Source organism: Uranotaenia lowii, chromosome 3 (assembly GCF_029784155.1).
Source record: "Uranotaenia lowii strain MFRU-FL chromosome 3, ASM2978415v1, whole genome shotgun sequence".
NCBI lineage: Eukaryota > Metazoa > Arthropoda > Insecta > Diptera > Culicidae > Uranotaenia > Uranotaenia lowii.
Window position 1 is genome coordinate 346333601 of NC_073693.1, and position 13912 is coordinate 346347512.

General features: G+C 37.4%; 1 protein-coding gene across 2 annotated transcripts in view; it reads left to right on the plus strand.

The window, feature by feature from the left end:
* Positions 1 to 13912, plus strand: part of LOC129757058 (open rectifier potassium channel protein 1) — a 73575-nt gene that overhangs the window by 2484 nt on the left and 57179 nt on the right. The window contains exon 1 of one of the 2 annotated variants that reach the window (XM_055754157.1): positions 9508 to 9681. The exons of the other annotated variant lie outside the window; for it this stretch is intronic. The gene's annotated coding sequence lies outside the window, so the exon portion shown is untranslated. Of the gene's footprint in view, positions 1 to 9507; positions 9682 to 13912 lie in introns of those variants that run through there. 2 annotated transcript variants of the gene reach the window in all.

Below are 13912 nucleotides of genomic sequence, written 5' to 3' on the forward strand. Positions count from 1 at the left end.
AATAACAACGCCATGGGTCTATAAAAATATTAATTGCACCTTTTCATTAAATGTGACTCATTCAACACTTGGATTTTGATGTTCTCAATGACTTGAATTCCATCAACTCGTCGACTTAAATTTAATATGAATCATATTAAATCATTTACCTACCATTTAAGTTTCTACATAAAACCTTGGAAAATGATCAGGTTTCACCAATCTGCGGGCATGTCATTTCGTAGCTGAAAGATTATAGAATATCCGGTATCCAAAAATAATTATGTTTCACTACTGTGCTGATTAAATCCGTTTGTTTTGATTTTAGTCGGGAAAAATATTTGTCAAAGTCCAAAGATAGTTTTTATAAAATACGAGAACTATGGTCTGGAAATATTGGTTATTTCAAAGCAAAGTTTTAACTTAAAGACATATAGTAACTAAAGCAAACATTTAAAAAAATCTAACACTAAATCAATAAAGCTTTGCGCATAAATCGGTACAGATTACAAGTAAAAATCTTTTCTTATCTTTGGTAGTTACACTATCTCTGGGTCAACATGTTTGTGGAAGGATGATCCCATGCAGCAAACAGAGAGCATAAATTTAATTTACACTGGAAAAAAAAATCTTGAACAAATCGATTATCTTTAAATTTTTTAAAAAATAAATGTTTAATAAATTGAGCTAGGAAATTATTTGAATGTTTAGTGTATTGTTATCTAAATTTCATTTTATATAGAATATTTTCTTTAATTGTGTGTTAGTTACCTGTTTCAGCTCATATTTTCAGGATAATGCATACTTACAGTATTTTTTTCTGCGTGTTTAACGTTCATACCTGGAAGGGTTGCTTCAAAGGCTGCATCCGATTTCTCATTTCGTACCTCCTGGCCGAAATTTGAAACTGTAAAAACTCACCAAATATTGCACTCCTTACTTAATCCAAACTTGGAGGCCAAACGAAAACTTTCCCTGATCATATTGAACATCTTTTTAAGATTAGATCGTACTGACTTCACACAATATTTCCAAATTAAAAGTCACCAAAAATTTACTGACACTACGAAGCAGTGATGCCAAACTCTGCCCGATCGCAAATATGAGCAAATTTAAGTTATTATTAAAAAAGATCAGGGTCAATTGTGAATCGTTTTTAGGCTAATTGTTCATCTTTATTTTGATGAAACTTGCTAAAAAAAATCAATTATATGGTTATGTTTCGTTCGAGTTTGAGCAAAAAGGTATCGAGAGTAGAGTCATAGTATAATGCAAAAAAAAATACCAGCGAGCGTTTTCGTAAGCCTGGTTTTTTCTCCAAATCACTATTTGTAGCAGAAGTGATATTCTGGGATTTTTCTTTTCAACGGAATTCAATTGAAAGCTATTTCATAGAGCACATCACTATTCATATTCTGCTTGGAGAAATTTGACACTAACTATCGACAAGACAGAGTAGTGACTGTGAATATTCGATTAAAGATGTTCTGGTGATTATTATGCACAAGCTCATCAAGGGGAAAAAATAAACCGAGAAGTGTCAATGGGTATCACGATAATTAATGATTAATTCATATAATGGTTTTAAAGTATAGATATCTATGTGTCGTTTTCAGATACCTACTGTTTACCCATATACTTAATCATACTTACTGATTGAAGTGTAAATTTCCCTTCGTTTGCTTAACGGCATTACATTGAAGAATAGAACAAACTCATTTAGCACAATATTGTTCGGTGTGATAATTTATTCGATCTCATTCTTCAATTTACCCAGATTATCAAAATAAGAATAAGAAATTAGAAATGAACATCTTCTATGCAAATTATCTTAACCTATAGATATACCTAGTCAAAGATAATGTAAGGAAAAAGGAAAAAACCCGTATTATCTATTTCCTTTGATACCTTCCAACTCATAATGATTTTAAAAAAACATAAAATGAAAGGTTAAACTCCAAGGCCCTGTTTCCGCAATAAACTGTTTTAAATTTTTGTAAATAAGGATTTCACATAAATTGATTTGTTTAACGTTTTTCCTGTTTTCGGACCATTTTCGAATGCCGATTCCATGTTAAATGAGACATCATTTGCTGCTCAAGATGAATCCTTATACCCATCACCTTCCGAGTGAAGAAAAAACTTTATAAAAAAATGCGGAAACCGCCAATGAACGACGAAACACACTCCGACTTGAGTGTGTACCAACATTTTGCACTCTAATTGAATTTAATGACCCTCCATTCCGGAAAGCTGTTACTCGTCTAAATAATCACGCCAAAAACCTAACAAATTTAATGTCTTCCACGAAGTTTGTTCTTTGGCTGCTGAAAACTGTGTAAAAAAAATAAATTCAACCCCTCGACAAGAACTTTTGGGTTTGCGTTCTGTTTGTTCTAAGTAGGAGGTAGTTGCTTTGGGTGCTTCTTTTAATTTGAGCAGCAGTAATCCCACCCGAACAAAGTACCTCCCACTTCTAGGAGAAAAAAGATATAAAAACCATCATCAACGTTCATAGGTACAAAAATAGAAGTACCGACAGCTTGCGTCTGCTCATGCGTAAAAGTCGTTTATTTTCGCTATCTTTAGACACACGTGAGGGGCAGAGATTTGATCTCGCGAAACTTTTGACAGAAGACGAACCCGTTGTTTCATGTACTCATGAAAGTTGTTTAGTCAAAATAATAAAAAAAAACATTTAAAGCTCAGAACGTGTTAAAAGCGCAAAAATTGCTTGAGTTACTAATAAGCTTAAACCGAGTAAAATATTTTTTAAAAGACTAACCCATAACAAGCTTAAAGTGTCTTAATTACAAAACAAGATTAATTAACATCTCAAATCATTAAAACCTGTAAACCTCTGATAGAAACTGTAAAGATTACCAGAACAAATTGAAGCTAAAAAAAATCAAGCCTTTCAAATGATCGAAATCAATCTCGTCTCAGTCGGAACAAATTTGGTAGGTAATTGGGACAAGGTCATCGTCGTTCATCTCCCAGACACTTCCACAGATCTGGCACCAACCTTCTCGATTCCGGTGTTTTTTTTCGGTTGTCATGCGAGTCCAATGATCTGCTAATCGCTTTAAGACAAAAAGCACGAATTGTGCTCAATTTGTTCGGTGTCTTTTTGATGAATCTATCCTATAACGAATCGAATCGGCAAAAAATGGCTGCATAATCAGCTGCTCTTTTGTAGATCCGCTAAGATTGTTCAAGCTTTTGGTCTTGCTGCTGCTGCTGCTGCGATGCATTGAACTTGAACTTGTCGGATTTTTTTTTCTTCTGTTCAGCTACCTACCGGTTGTTTTGGTGTTTTCAAGCTTTGGTGCCGGTTCAGGAATTCGTTCGCTGACCGTGCGTCGTCGTCGTCATCGATTTAACCCCTCGAGTTCTCGGGGCACAATCAAGTTGAACCACTATATATAAAGCCATTATTGTAAGACAAGCTGTTGGCCACATGTGTACCAGAAGCCAAAAAAATAAAGAAGAATGAACGCCGAGAATCTCGTTCTGCACGCTGCCGCTGCCGCCGATCGATGCCGGTTTGCTGAATCAGACGGTCAAAACAAAACGCACAATTACACGACTGGCTGACTGATAAGCTTCTTCTGTTCGTTCGGTCAACCACTGAAGGAGTCAAACAAACAGGAGATCAAAACACGCTTATCGGGTGGGAAACATAACAAGTCCAAGAGTCCAGATTTTAGTGTAGGTATAGACCAGCTGCGATGCAACGGGTGTTGTTCCATATTTACGAGCTGGGGTTCTGGGTACGGATTGAAAGGTCAACTCTGGGGTGATTTGGGCGGCAGTTGAGATCGGTGGCATTTAAACCTGTCTTCGTTGGCGCTAGAATGTTTCATATGTTGAAACGGATTTCAAGAGATGAATGTTAAAGCACGAAGGTTATTCTTACACGCCACAGTGAGCGCGAAGCGAACTGCAAAGTGAATTTCCAATTCGCGCGAAAAACCGCTTCTCATTGAAACACGTTGAAAAAAACATCGACCGGTCACAGTGCAAGCGACCGGTCACAGTGCAAGCGATATTTTGCGCGAAGAATCGGCTCAATCGCGCGAATTCGTCAAGTTCATCCGGAAACATGTTATGGTTTTTTTTTTTGCAGAGACCGGCTGTACGCCATCCCTCCACAAATTTACGCCCTCAGCCTGGGGCCGATTGGATGGCACCTAGGTCCCGCTGCCAGGAGCCGATGGCACCTGGTACCGCTGCTGCTGTTCGGCCGCCCTACGACCGGGGCCGATTGGATGGCACCTGATGCCTCTGTCGCTCTTCGGCCGCCCTACGCCTGGGGCCGATTGGTCGGTACCTTGGTACCTCAGCTGCTATTCGGCCTTTAGCCGCCCTTCACCAGGGGTGCTGATTGGTTTGCAGTATTGGTGCCTCGTTGGTCTTTGATCGCCCTACGCTTGTTCTGAAGCCACTTACGCACGTGTGCGGCCTTCTCGGGAGCTATCGGCGAACCTCTGCGGAACTGGCTCGTTCGGTCGTTCCGTTTCCTACAGAATGGAAAAGAGCGTAAGTGCTGGGAGCGTTCACTTTGAAACCAGGAAATCCTAGCTGTTGATTTGCCGAGCTGTTGACCGCTTGGTCGGCCTATCGGGACGAACGATCACGAACGGCGATTTGAGCGGATTGCTCGTTCCTGCGGGGCTCGGAATGGGTTTTAAAATTTTGAGATTTTCGCTACGGGTTTGTCGTACCTGTGTCCGTGGGCAATGATGATCGACGTCCCAACTCCACTCCGGAACGCAACCGGTAAAAACCCGCGTTTCTGTGCGACACTTTAGGCCAATTTCCGGGCACTTCAATTTTTTGCGACCGCGACACGCCAAAACTTGCAACACGATGGCTTTTCTTTTCCGCGTGGCCGGTTTTGACAGTTTCATACACGATCCGTTCGGTTTCCTCCGATTTGGGTGCTTTTAACCCGAACCTGCACGCTTGGCGCATTTTAACCTATCTTGGTTTCATATTTATAACACGCTAATTTTACTCAGCATGGGGATGGGATTTATGTGTATTTATTGCCATTCGCTCGTATCGTATTAAATTTTAAGACTTATAAAGTTATTGTAAACTTAAATGCAACAAAAGTCTGACAAAATTTAGAAGAATGAGATAAAAATACAACCAAATTTTATCAAAAATAAGTCAAAAAGAATCCACACACACACACACACACACACACACACACACACACACACACACACACACACACACACACACACACACACACACACACACACACACACACACACACACACACACACACACACACACACACACACACACACACACACACACACACACACACACACACACACACACACACACACACACAAATGTCAAAAACAAATACAAAATAATGACAAATACGACATTAAGGATACAAAAGTTTAACAATTATTTCAAAAATTCGAAAAAATAATGAAAAATATGTTACAAAAATACGATAAAAATCGAACACAGTTATAACGGATAAGTTTAAACAAAATCAGCACAAAATCAGTATCACATTTCTAATATATTTATCATGGTTCAGACTTCTGCCATTTTATTGATAATTTTTTTCATATTAGCATTTTCTCATTAGCTATTATAGTTGTCATATTTTTATTATTTTCATTTTGGTCATGGCTTTACATTTTTATTGTCAAATTTTATCATATTTTTGCTATATTTTCTCATATTTTTGTCATAGTTTTGTCATGTCGGAGTTTCGTAATTTTTTTGTCATAATATTGTCATATTTTTTTCTTAACTTTGTTATATTTTTGTCATAGTTTTGTTAATTTTTATTTCATGCGATTTCAGTCATTTGCAATATTTTACAGTTGAGCGGAAGCCACCATATCGGATTTAGAGATGGCGTACCTTAGCGTCAGACAGCGAAATAAGACTTCTACTAATTGATTCCTTTCATCGAATACCGATATTGTGGGTGATTCATGCGATTTTTAGTCATTTAAAGCATTTTGAAGTTCGGTGGAAGCCGCCATCTTGGATTTCAAAATGGCGTCAAAAATCTATTTTCTGACGTCCTTCCAAAGGAATCGTGCATTTATTTCCTTAAGATTTCTCTTCATAATGCGGTTTTTCGGAATTCACGCGGATTTGGATTCTGCAAATTATTTTACTTTGATTTTTTCACGGTGATTAAGTTTTGCTAAACACCGAAGGCTTTTTGTCAGTGTTGAACCGCTTTGCAATTCGCGTGCACTGTGACCGGCCTTCATAAACGGACTTACGAAATTCATCCGGTGAACGAATATTCTGCTCCACAATTCGCTTCGCGCTCACTGTGTTTGTGCCCTAAGGCTGCTGCTATGATTGTTTTGATTTGGATTTCCTGGGAAAAGACGGAAGTGGCTTAGGAAGCGCAGATTTTCAAGGCGGTTGCTGCTGAATGTTTTTTTGATTTGGCCTTTCGGTGGAAAAGATCGATCAGCCTAGGAAGCGCGGATGTTTAAGAGTGTTGCTGCTGTTTGTTTTTTGTATTGATTTTGCCTTCCGGTGAAAAAAGATGGAATTGGCTTAGGAAGCGCAGATTATTAAGAGTTTTGTTGCTGATTGCTTGTTCTGATTTGGCCTTCGAGTGGAAAAAGACGGAATTGGCTCAGGAAGCGCAGATTTTTAAGGTTGTTGCTGATTGTTTGCTTTGATTTGGTCTTCCAGTGGGAATGACGGAATTCGCTTAGAAAACGCAGATTTTTAAGGCTGCTGCTGTTGTTTGTTTTGATTTGGCCTTCCGGTAGAAATAACGGAAATGGCTTAGGAAGCGCGGATTTTGCGAACTGTTACTGCTGATTGTTTGTTTTGATTTAGCCTTCCGGTGAAAAAGACGGAATTGGCTTAGTAACGCAGATTTTAAAGGCTTCTGCTGTAGATTGTTTGTATTGATTTGGCCTTCCGGTGGGAAAAGACGGAATTGGCTCAGGAAGCGTAGACTTCAGGACTGTTGCTGCTGATAGTTTGTTTGGATTTCGCCTTCCGGTGCAAAATAGACGAAATTGGCTTAGGAAGCGTGGATGTTTAAGAACGTTGCTGCTATTTGTTTGTTTTGATGTGGCTTTCCGGTGGAAAAGAAGGGCAGTGGTTTAGGAAGCGCAGATTTTTAAGGCTTTTGCTGTTGATTATTTGTTTTGATTTGGCCTTCCGGTGGAAATAAACGGAATTGGCTTAGTTAGAGCAGATTTTCAAGACTGTCGCTGATGATTGTTTGTTTTTACATGGTTTTCCGGTGAAAAAAAAAAAACAGAAGTGGCTTAGAAAGTGCAGATTTTCAAGACTGTTGTTGCTGATTGTTTGTTTTGATTTGGCCTTGCGGTGGAAAAAGGCGGAATTGGCTCAGGATGCACAGATTTTAAAGACTGCTGCTGTTGATTGCGGTGATTTTGCATTCTGGTTGTGAAGGCTGTTTCTAAGAATACTTTCGGATTATTCCAGCTCTGGTAAACAAAGACAGAGCGATGGGAAAAGCACAGATTTGGAAGGCTGTTTGCTAAGAATATTTTCAGATTGGATGAATAAATTGCAGAAAATGATGATTTTGCTGAAAATCGAATGTAGCATTGAGATGAAAGATTTTTGAAAAAATAAAATTTTGATTTGGAGAAAACAAGTCATTAAAAATAAAAGATTCTATTGAGGATAGAAGTGAGAAGGAATGTACAGATGTGATGAAGGATATGTAGAAAATAAATCAAATTTAATAAAAATAAAATAAAATAATTCGGCAAAATTTGGTAACCCTGAAGATATACAAAATAAAATGAATTTTCTTTGGCAACGTTTGTTATTTTGGCAACACTAGGCAAAACAAACAAATCATGTCAGTCATTGATCTATTGTGCGTTTAGATAAAAAAAATTATTAACGTCGTTGGTGGCATTATGGCTGACTTTCGACCAAAACATATTAAGTCGTTTTATTTAAGCGTGCGCCAAGAAATTTTCTGTTTTCAAATTCACATAAAATCAACGTTACCACAAATTCATTTGAATCATTTGTGTATCTCATTCTTGCCCGTGAGAGTATATTTCACGCTAACACAAACGATTGCCGGCGAAAACAGCCACAGCAACAAATAAAAAAACATTTCCACCCCGGCAGAGGGTGGTTTCATACAAAATATTTCTATCCCGACCGATTTTACTCAAACCGTTTGGGCGCTCATACAAGCAGTGCCATACACGATGCAAATCGTGTTCACAGCGACAAAATTTCATCGAATTTCATCGCATTTGTACCAATGTGTGTAGTCTGTGGCCCGCTTAATGTATGTAGAGATACTCTGATGGATACAAATTTATGTGTGGCAACGTTGCATATAATACACTGTTATTTTTTTAAACACAACTGTCAAAAGTTCGGAAGTAAGTTCGGGATCGGAAGTCCGGACTTCCGAAGTAAAATTTAGTGCTGGCGCTATAATATTCTTGTGAATGATAGACGTGTCTGAGTTGAGATTCATAAGAATCGTAAAATCGTTAAATGCCTTCAGCACTTTTCAATGTTTATACGTGACAAAAACAACATGAACATCATAGAGGGATATTGATCAGTTTATCAATTGAATAACATTTGAACAAAAATTGAGGCGTCAATTGGACCCATTTTCGCGCTGAGCTCTCCTCGTTTACAAGTGTAATCGTAGAAGCGCCACTCGCTAATCTGACCGTGGATTACCATGAACTTCCTGGGTCGGGTTCTTCATCCAGTGTTCAGTAGTAGTGTTAACGAAATCGCCTTTGTCGCAAACCTTGAAGTACGTCAATCAACCTGACAAACAACTGGAGCTGGATCAAGCATGTACCTACCTACTCAATATTTATGTAGATGACGGTTGTGTCCTCCTCTCCAATTGGATTGGTCTTATTATTTTCATTATCAATCATGTGATTGAATGTTTGTACACTTCTATTGTGGGGGAAAAAGTGTGAATTTGATAAAAAGCCGTTTGCATCAGGTAGTTATTAGGTACTGAACTACATCAATCGCACTGATCCAAATACGACGGAATAGCGGCAATTACAAACTATTTGACCATGTCCTTCTCCTGTTCAATACTAGAATGTACATATAGCGAACTTGGGAGGTCATAAAATTTTATTAATTTATTAACACTAGGTGTCAACTTCTGGATCCGAATCGAAGGCCCCCTCCTCGAAGAATCGTCCCCATGTGTCCGACAGGTGATAAAACGTTAGTTTCTGGCCCATCAAAACTACTCCAAGAAGAATCCACCTCGGTCGGGGCGGTTTCTTCTTTGAACTCCCACGGCGATGTTGTGGACAAGTTTCTTATCAATCGATCCGGTATCAAAACACAAACATCTCTCCAGAGCTGCTCGAGTGCTGATTTGCCAATCAAACACAAATTGTTAGTGATGTCTGATACCGTGATAGGTTTACCGATTTAAAATGTAATAACACTACTTTACGAGCTACCTACTAGCCAGCAGCAGACGTCCGGTTGTTCAGGCAGGACAGTTGTCGAGTGATAACACTGGTTGGGTTGTGTTTCTTCTGGGAAAAATCATCAACCGATCAGCTGTTGGTTTGAACGATTTGTGAAGTTCAAATAAGAACTGTTGTGATTACCTGTGATAATTTAAATTAGAATTCTACACGAAACTGAGAATTTTGTAATTGAAAATCCTTAAAACAAACATCGGTAAGTGGGAAATTATTTATCATATTCTCAAGAATGTTAAATTATGAAGCCCGATCAAACTTGATTGTATTGATTGTTTTTGGAATTTCAGTGATCAAGTTAAAATTTCTTATTTGCCTATCTATTGGTGATGATCAGTCATGTACCTGATGATACGATTGCCACAAAGATGGTAAAGTATCACTAATAAGGCGTTAAAAAAAGTCATGTACCGGACCTAATCCGTCTGTTTCGAATATTACACTTTTTTTTATTCAGAGTCTGACTTCTCCGGTTTTAGTTAACGATCGTTTATTTTTAATGCATGACTTGTGCCGAGAATATCTTCTTCAACCTTTAACTCAATATTTTGGAATTGTGTCGATATCTTTTACAAGAGCATCAGAAATAGGTTTCGAGTGAAAAAAAAAACTTAATTTAATTTTTAAATGCTTATATTTTCTGACAGGGAATTGATTTAACTGTTAATATGATAGATTCAACTACAAATGTATAATTGATTCTAAGTATTGAACTATAAATATAGTAAATTAAACTATACTTTATAATCAAGTGTTCGATTGGTTTTTGAAGTTTTTAATGATCATTTATCTCATCACGGAGAAAAAAGACCACAGTTGTTCTAATTATCTCACCTGATTATTCCAAACACCAAAGCGTAGTTGATTTTTTGGCATCCAACTTTAATTATAATAGACTACAAAATGATGGTTGACTTAACTCAATCAACTATGAATATCATGGATTCAACTGTAATGATATAGTTGATTCAACTGTAAATATGATAGGTTCAACTACAATTGTATAGTTGATTTTAGGCATTCAACTATAAATATATTTGATTCAACTACAAACTGCTGATTGACCTTTCACAATCAACTATGAATATAATAGAATCAAATGTCATGGTATAATTGATTCAATTGTTAATATGATAAATTCAACTATATAATTATGATTGATTTTAGACATTCAACTATAAATATAATAGACTATAAATATATACATTTCTGGTTGACTTCTAACATTTAACTATAAATATGATAGATTCAACAGTAGTGGTGTAATTGACACAACTGTAAATATGATGGATTCAACCACAAATGTATGATTGATTCTAGGAATTGAACTATAAATATAGTAGATTGAACAATATTTTTATGATTGATTGTGTGATACTTGAATACTTTAGTGTTCATCCGTGTTCATCAGCAAAATGAAAAAAGTCGTAAATGTGAGACCAGTACGTGTTCCCTGCAGCGACCGTAGTGCTGTTTTAGGGCTCAGCCGGCAGTTCCTGACATCGGTGGCAAAGCGCAAGCGCTCTCTGGCGATGAAGAAATATTCTTCTCTACCAGTTCCTGGCAGCGGTCGTTTAGTAGGCCGAAAGTTCCTGGAATTGGGAAATGTGCACCCTCTCTGGCTGTCCGCGAAATCGACGTGGGTCTCGACGTTCCTTTACGTGATCCTGGCAGGATCCCACAGGAAAATTGGTATTGGTATTGACAAGTCAAAAAGGTTGGCAGAGCGAAGGATAGATTGATGTCATGATATTGAGTGAAATTTCCCCCACAACGTCAATCTTCACCGGGTGCAGAAGCACGGACTTCTAAGGACGTCTTCCGGGATCGATTAGTTAAAACGCACAACTTGCTGGGGTCAAGATGCAAAAAGTACAACAGCGGAGGAACCAAGACGTGGATATCGGGATTTCCGGTCAGCTTTTCTAGCATCTTGCAACACTTTGTTTCATGAATAACGTTTGAATGCATGTATGGAAATTGATGAAATTTTCAGTGTAGCTACCTAGTAATGTAATGTGTACGTGCACAATATTTGATAACAATCTGTCAAGTAGTTTTTGAGATAGCGTCAATACTGAAGTTCATTGACAAAATTTTTGGGCGGGATCGAGAAAAACCAAGAAAAGTTTCAGTGGGAGACACAGCTGGAAATCAACTATTCGACCAAAGCTCATATGGTAAATCGTTTAGGAAATTCTAGGGGACCCATAGTATGCAAAGTTTGAATAAAAGTGAAGATTGTTTATTCCATGAAGTGAGAGGAATGTGAGAGCTTTTTTCAAGCTCAATTTGAAAATATGAATGCTATAGTGATAAAAAAAAGTCATTTTTATGACTAGTTCGTCTAGCTGACTTGTGAATAGGCTTGACTGAGATATATTTTAAAAATACAGCAAAACGAACTCTTAAGCGGTCACCTGGCAGGTTTCCAATAAGAAACTATTCGTTGACAAGTCTCGCCTGTATTCCTCGGAAATAAACAATGATAAAAATTTGAAAAATTTAATGTCTAGTACTCGACGAGGCTAACGATCTGCGAAAGCTGCAAATTACTCATTGTTTCATAACGATTGTCAGGATGCAAGGCTAAAAATATAAAGAAGACTGCCTCCAAATGCGACCGTTTTCCCTGAAAAGCTCTTCAATACGTCTTAAAAAGTTTATACTCTGTTTAAGTGGAGTGTGGACGGTGGAGAAGTGATAAATAGTCAAATATGTTGTTTTGGTGACGAAGGAAGACAATAGGTTAAATTTGTTATAACTTCGACCATATTAAAATTTTTGAGTTGTTTCGAAGGTTGAAGCTTCAGGAAACAGCAAACGTAATCAAAAATTGCCTTGATTTAAAAAAAAGGTGTTCATGGCATGCGTCATAGATGGCGCACGTGTTGCCCAAAAATTAAAGCCGAAACATTTTTTCATCGGACTCTATCTCAAAAATAACTTGACAGAACATTAGAACAAAAATTTACATATGTAAATATTACTTTACTAGGTAGCTTCACTGAAAATTTCATTAATTTCCGTCCATGCATTCAAAACTTATTCACAAAACAAAGTGTGGATTTTTTTTTTCGAAAACTCTTCTTGTTTATTATTAAATCAATCATCAAAAGAATTGATATTTGTTCCAGTCTGATTCGTTTGGCATTATTAACTCAAAATCGATCATTTTGGTCCTTAAACCCTTTGGCTCTGAGGGCCTCAACTAATCTTCTTAGTATCCTAGTTCGAAGCTGTTGAACAATGTTGAAATTTGAATTTGACGTATTGATAATAATTTAAATATTTCAAAAGGTGTTGCAAACAAACCGGGTCAGTTAGTGAAAAATTAAAAAAAAAATCAGTCAATCTTATGAGTTTATTTTTTTCTTTTATCCTAGTATCGGTTCATAAAAGATTTGATGGCATATAAGATTATTTTTCTCAGTGTATACGAACGATCTTTTTAATTTTTTTCTTTAATTCTTCTAGTCTTTGCCAAGAATAATGTCGGGTTTAAATCTGTATATACGAATTTGATTTGTTCATTTATTTGGTTTGTTTAGGCCAGGGGTGAGCAATCGACTGAGTCGATTTGGGGTCATTTTTGAATTTCTCAAACCCTGGGGTCTTAAAAGCTTTTTCTTGGTCCAAAACTCATCCATGATTTTTTGCAGAATTTTTATGTAACGTTTACATGAGTGAATTTGAACTTTTATGGGTTTGTATGGGAAAATTGAATATTTTGTACTGAGAAATCAACATCATTTTTGTTTCTTCTGTGGAACCGAGCCTGCTAAAGGTTTTTGTGCCAATTTATAAATTTCTTCAAGGAAATTTTCCGCTGAACAACTTTGTCAAATATCAAAACTTTGTATCTTTTAAGATAAAAAAGATATTAGTTCTTTAACGGGTGTTTGTCTTTTGGCATTGATAAACAAGAAATTCAATTGACACCACTGCTGGGTGCCAGGCGAAGTATTGCAAGACCACTTTTCATGCCATACTTCGTGGAGCACAAGCAGTGGTGTAAATTTAATTCATGGTTTATCAATCCAAAAAAATATACACCTGTTAAACAGCTAATAACTTTTTTGTCTTAAAAGATACGAAGTTATGATATTCGACAAAGTTGTTCAGCGGAAAATTTCCTTGAAGAAATAAATTGGCACAAAAACCATTAGCAGGCTGGGTTCCATAGAAGAAACTGTGGCGTACTTTACCGCCGATCCCTTCTTACGTCAGCGCATCGAATGTTCCAGAACATTCTCATCGAGAACATTCCACATCCAGAACGCACGACGCTTGCGCCGGCCAATCAGCGACGCGACAATTGCGTCAGCCAATCAGCGACACGCAATTTCAGGTAGCAGCAATTACCGGCGACAGACAATAGCCGGCTACCAACAACAACAACAGCAGACGACAGTCGACAACGGAAGCAG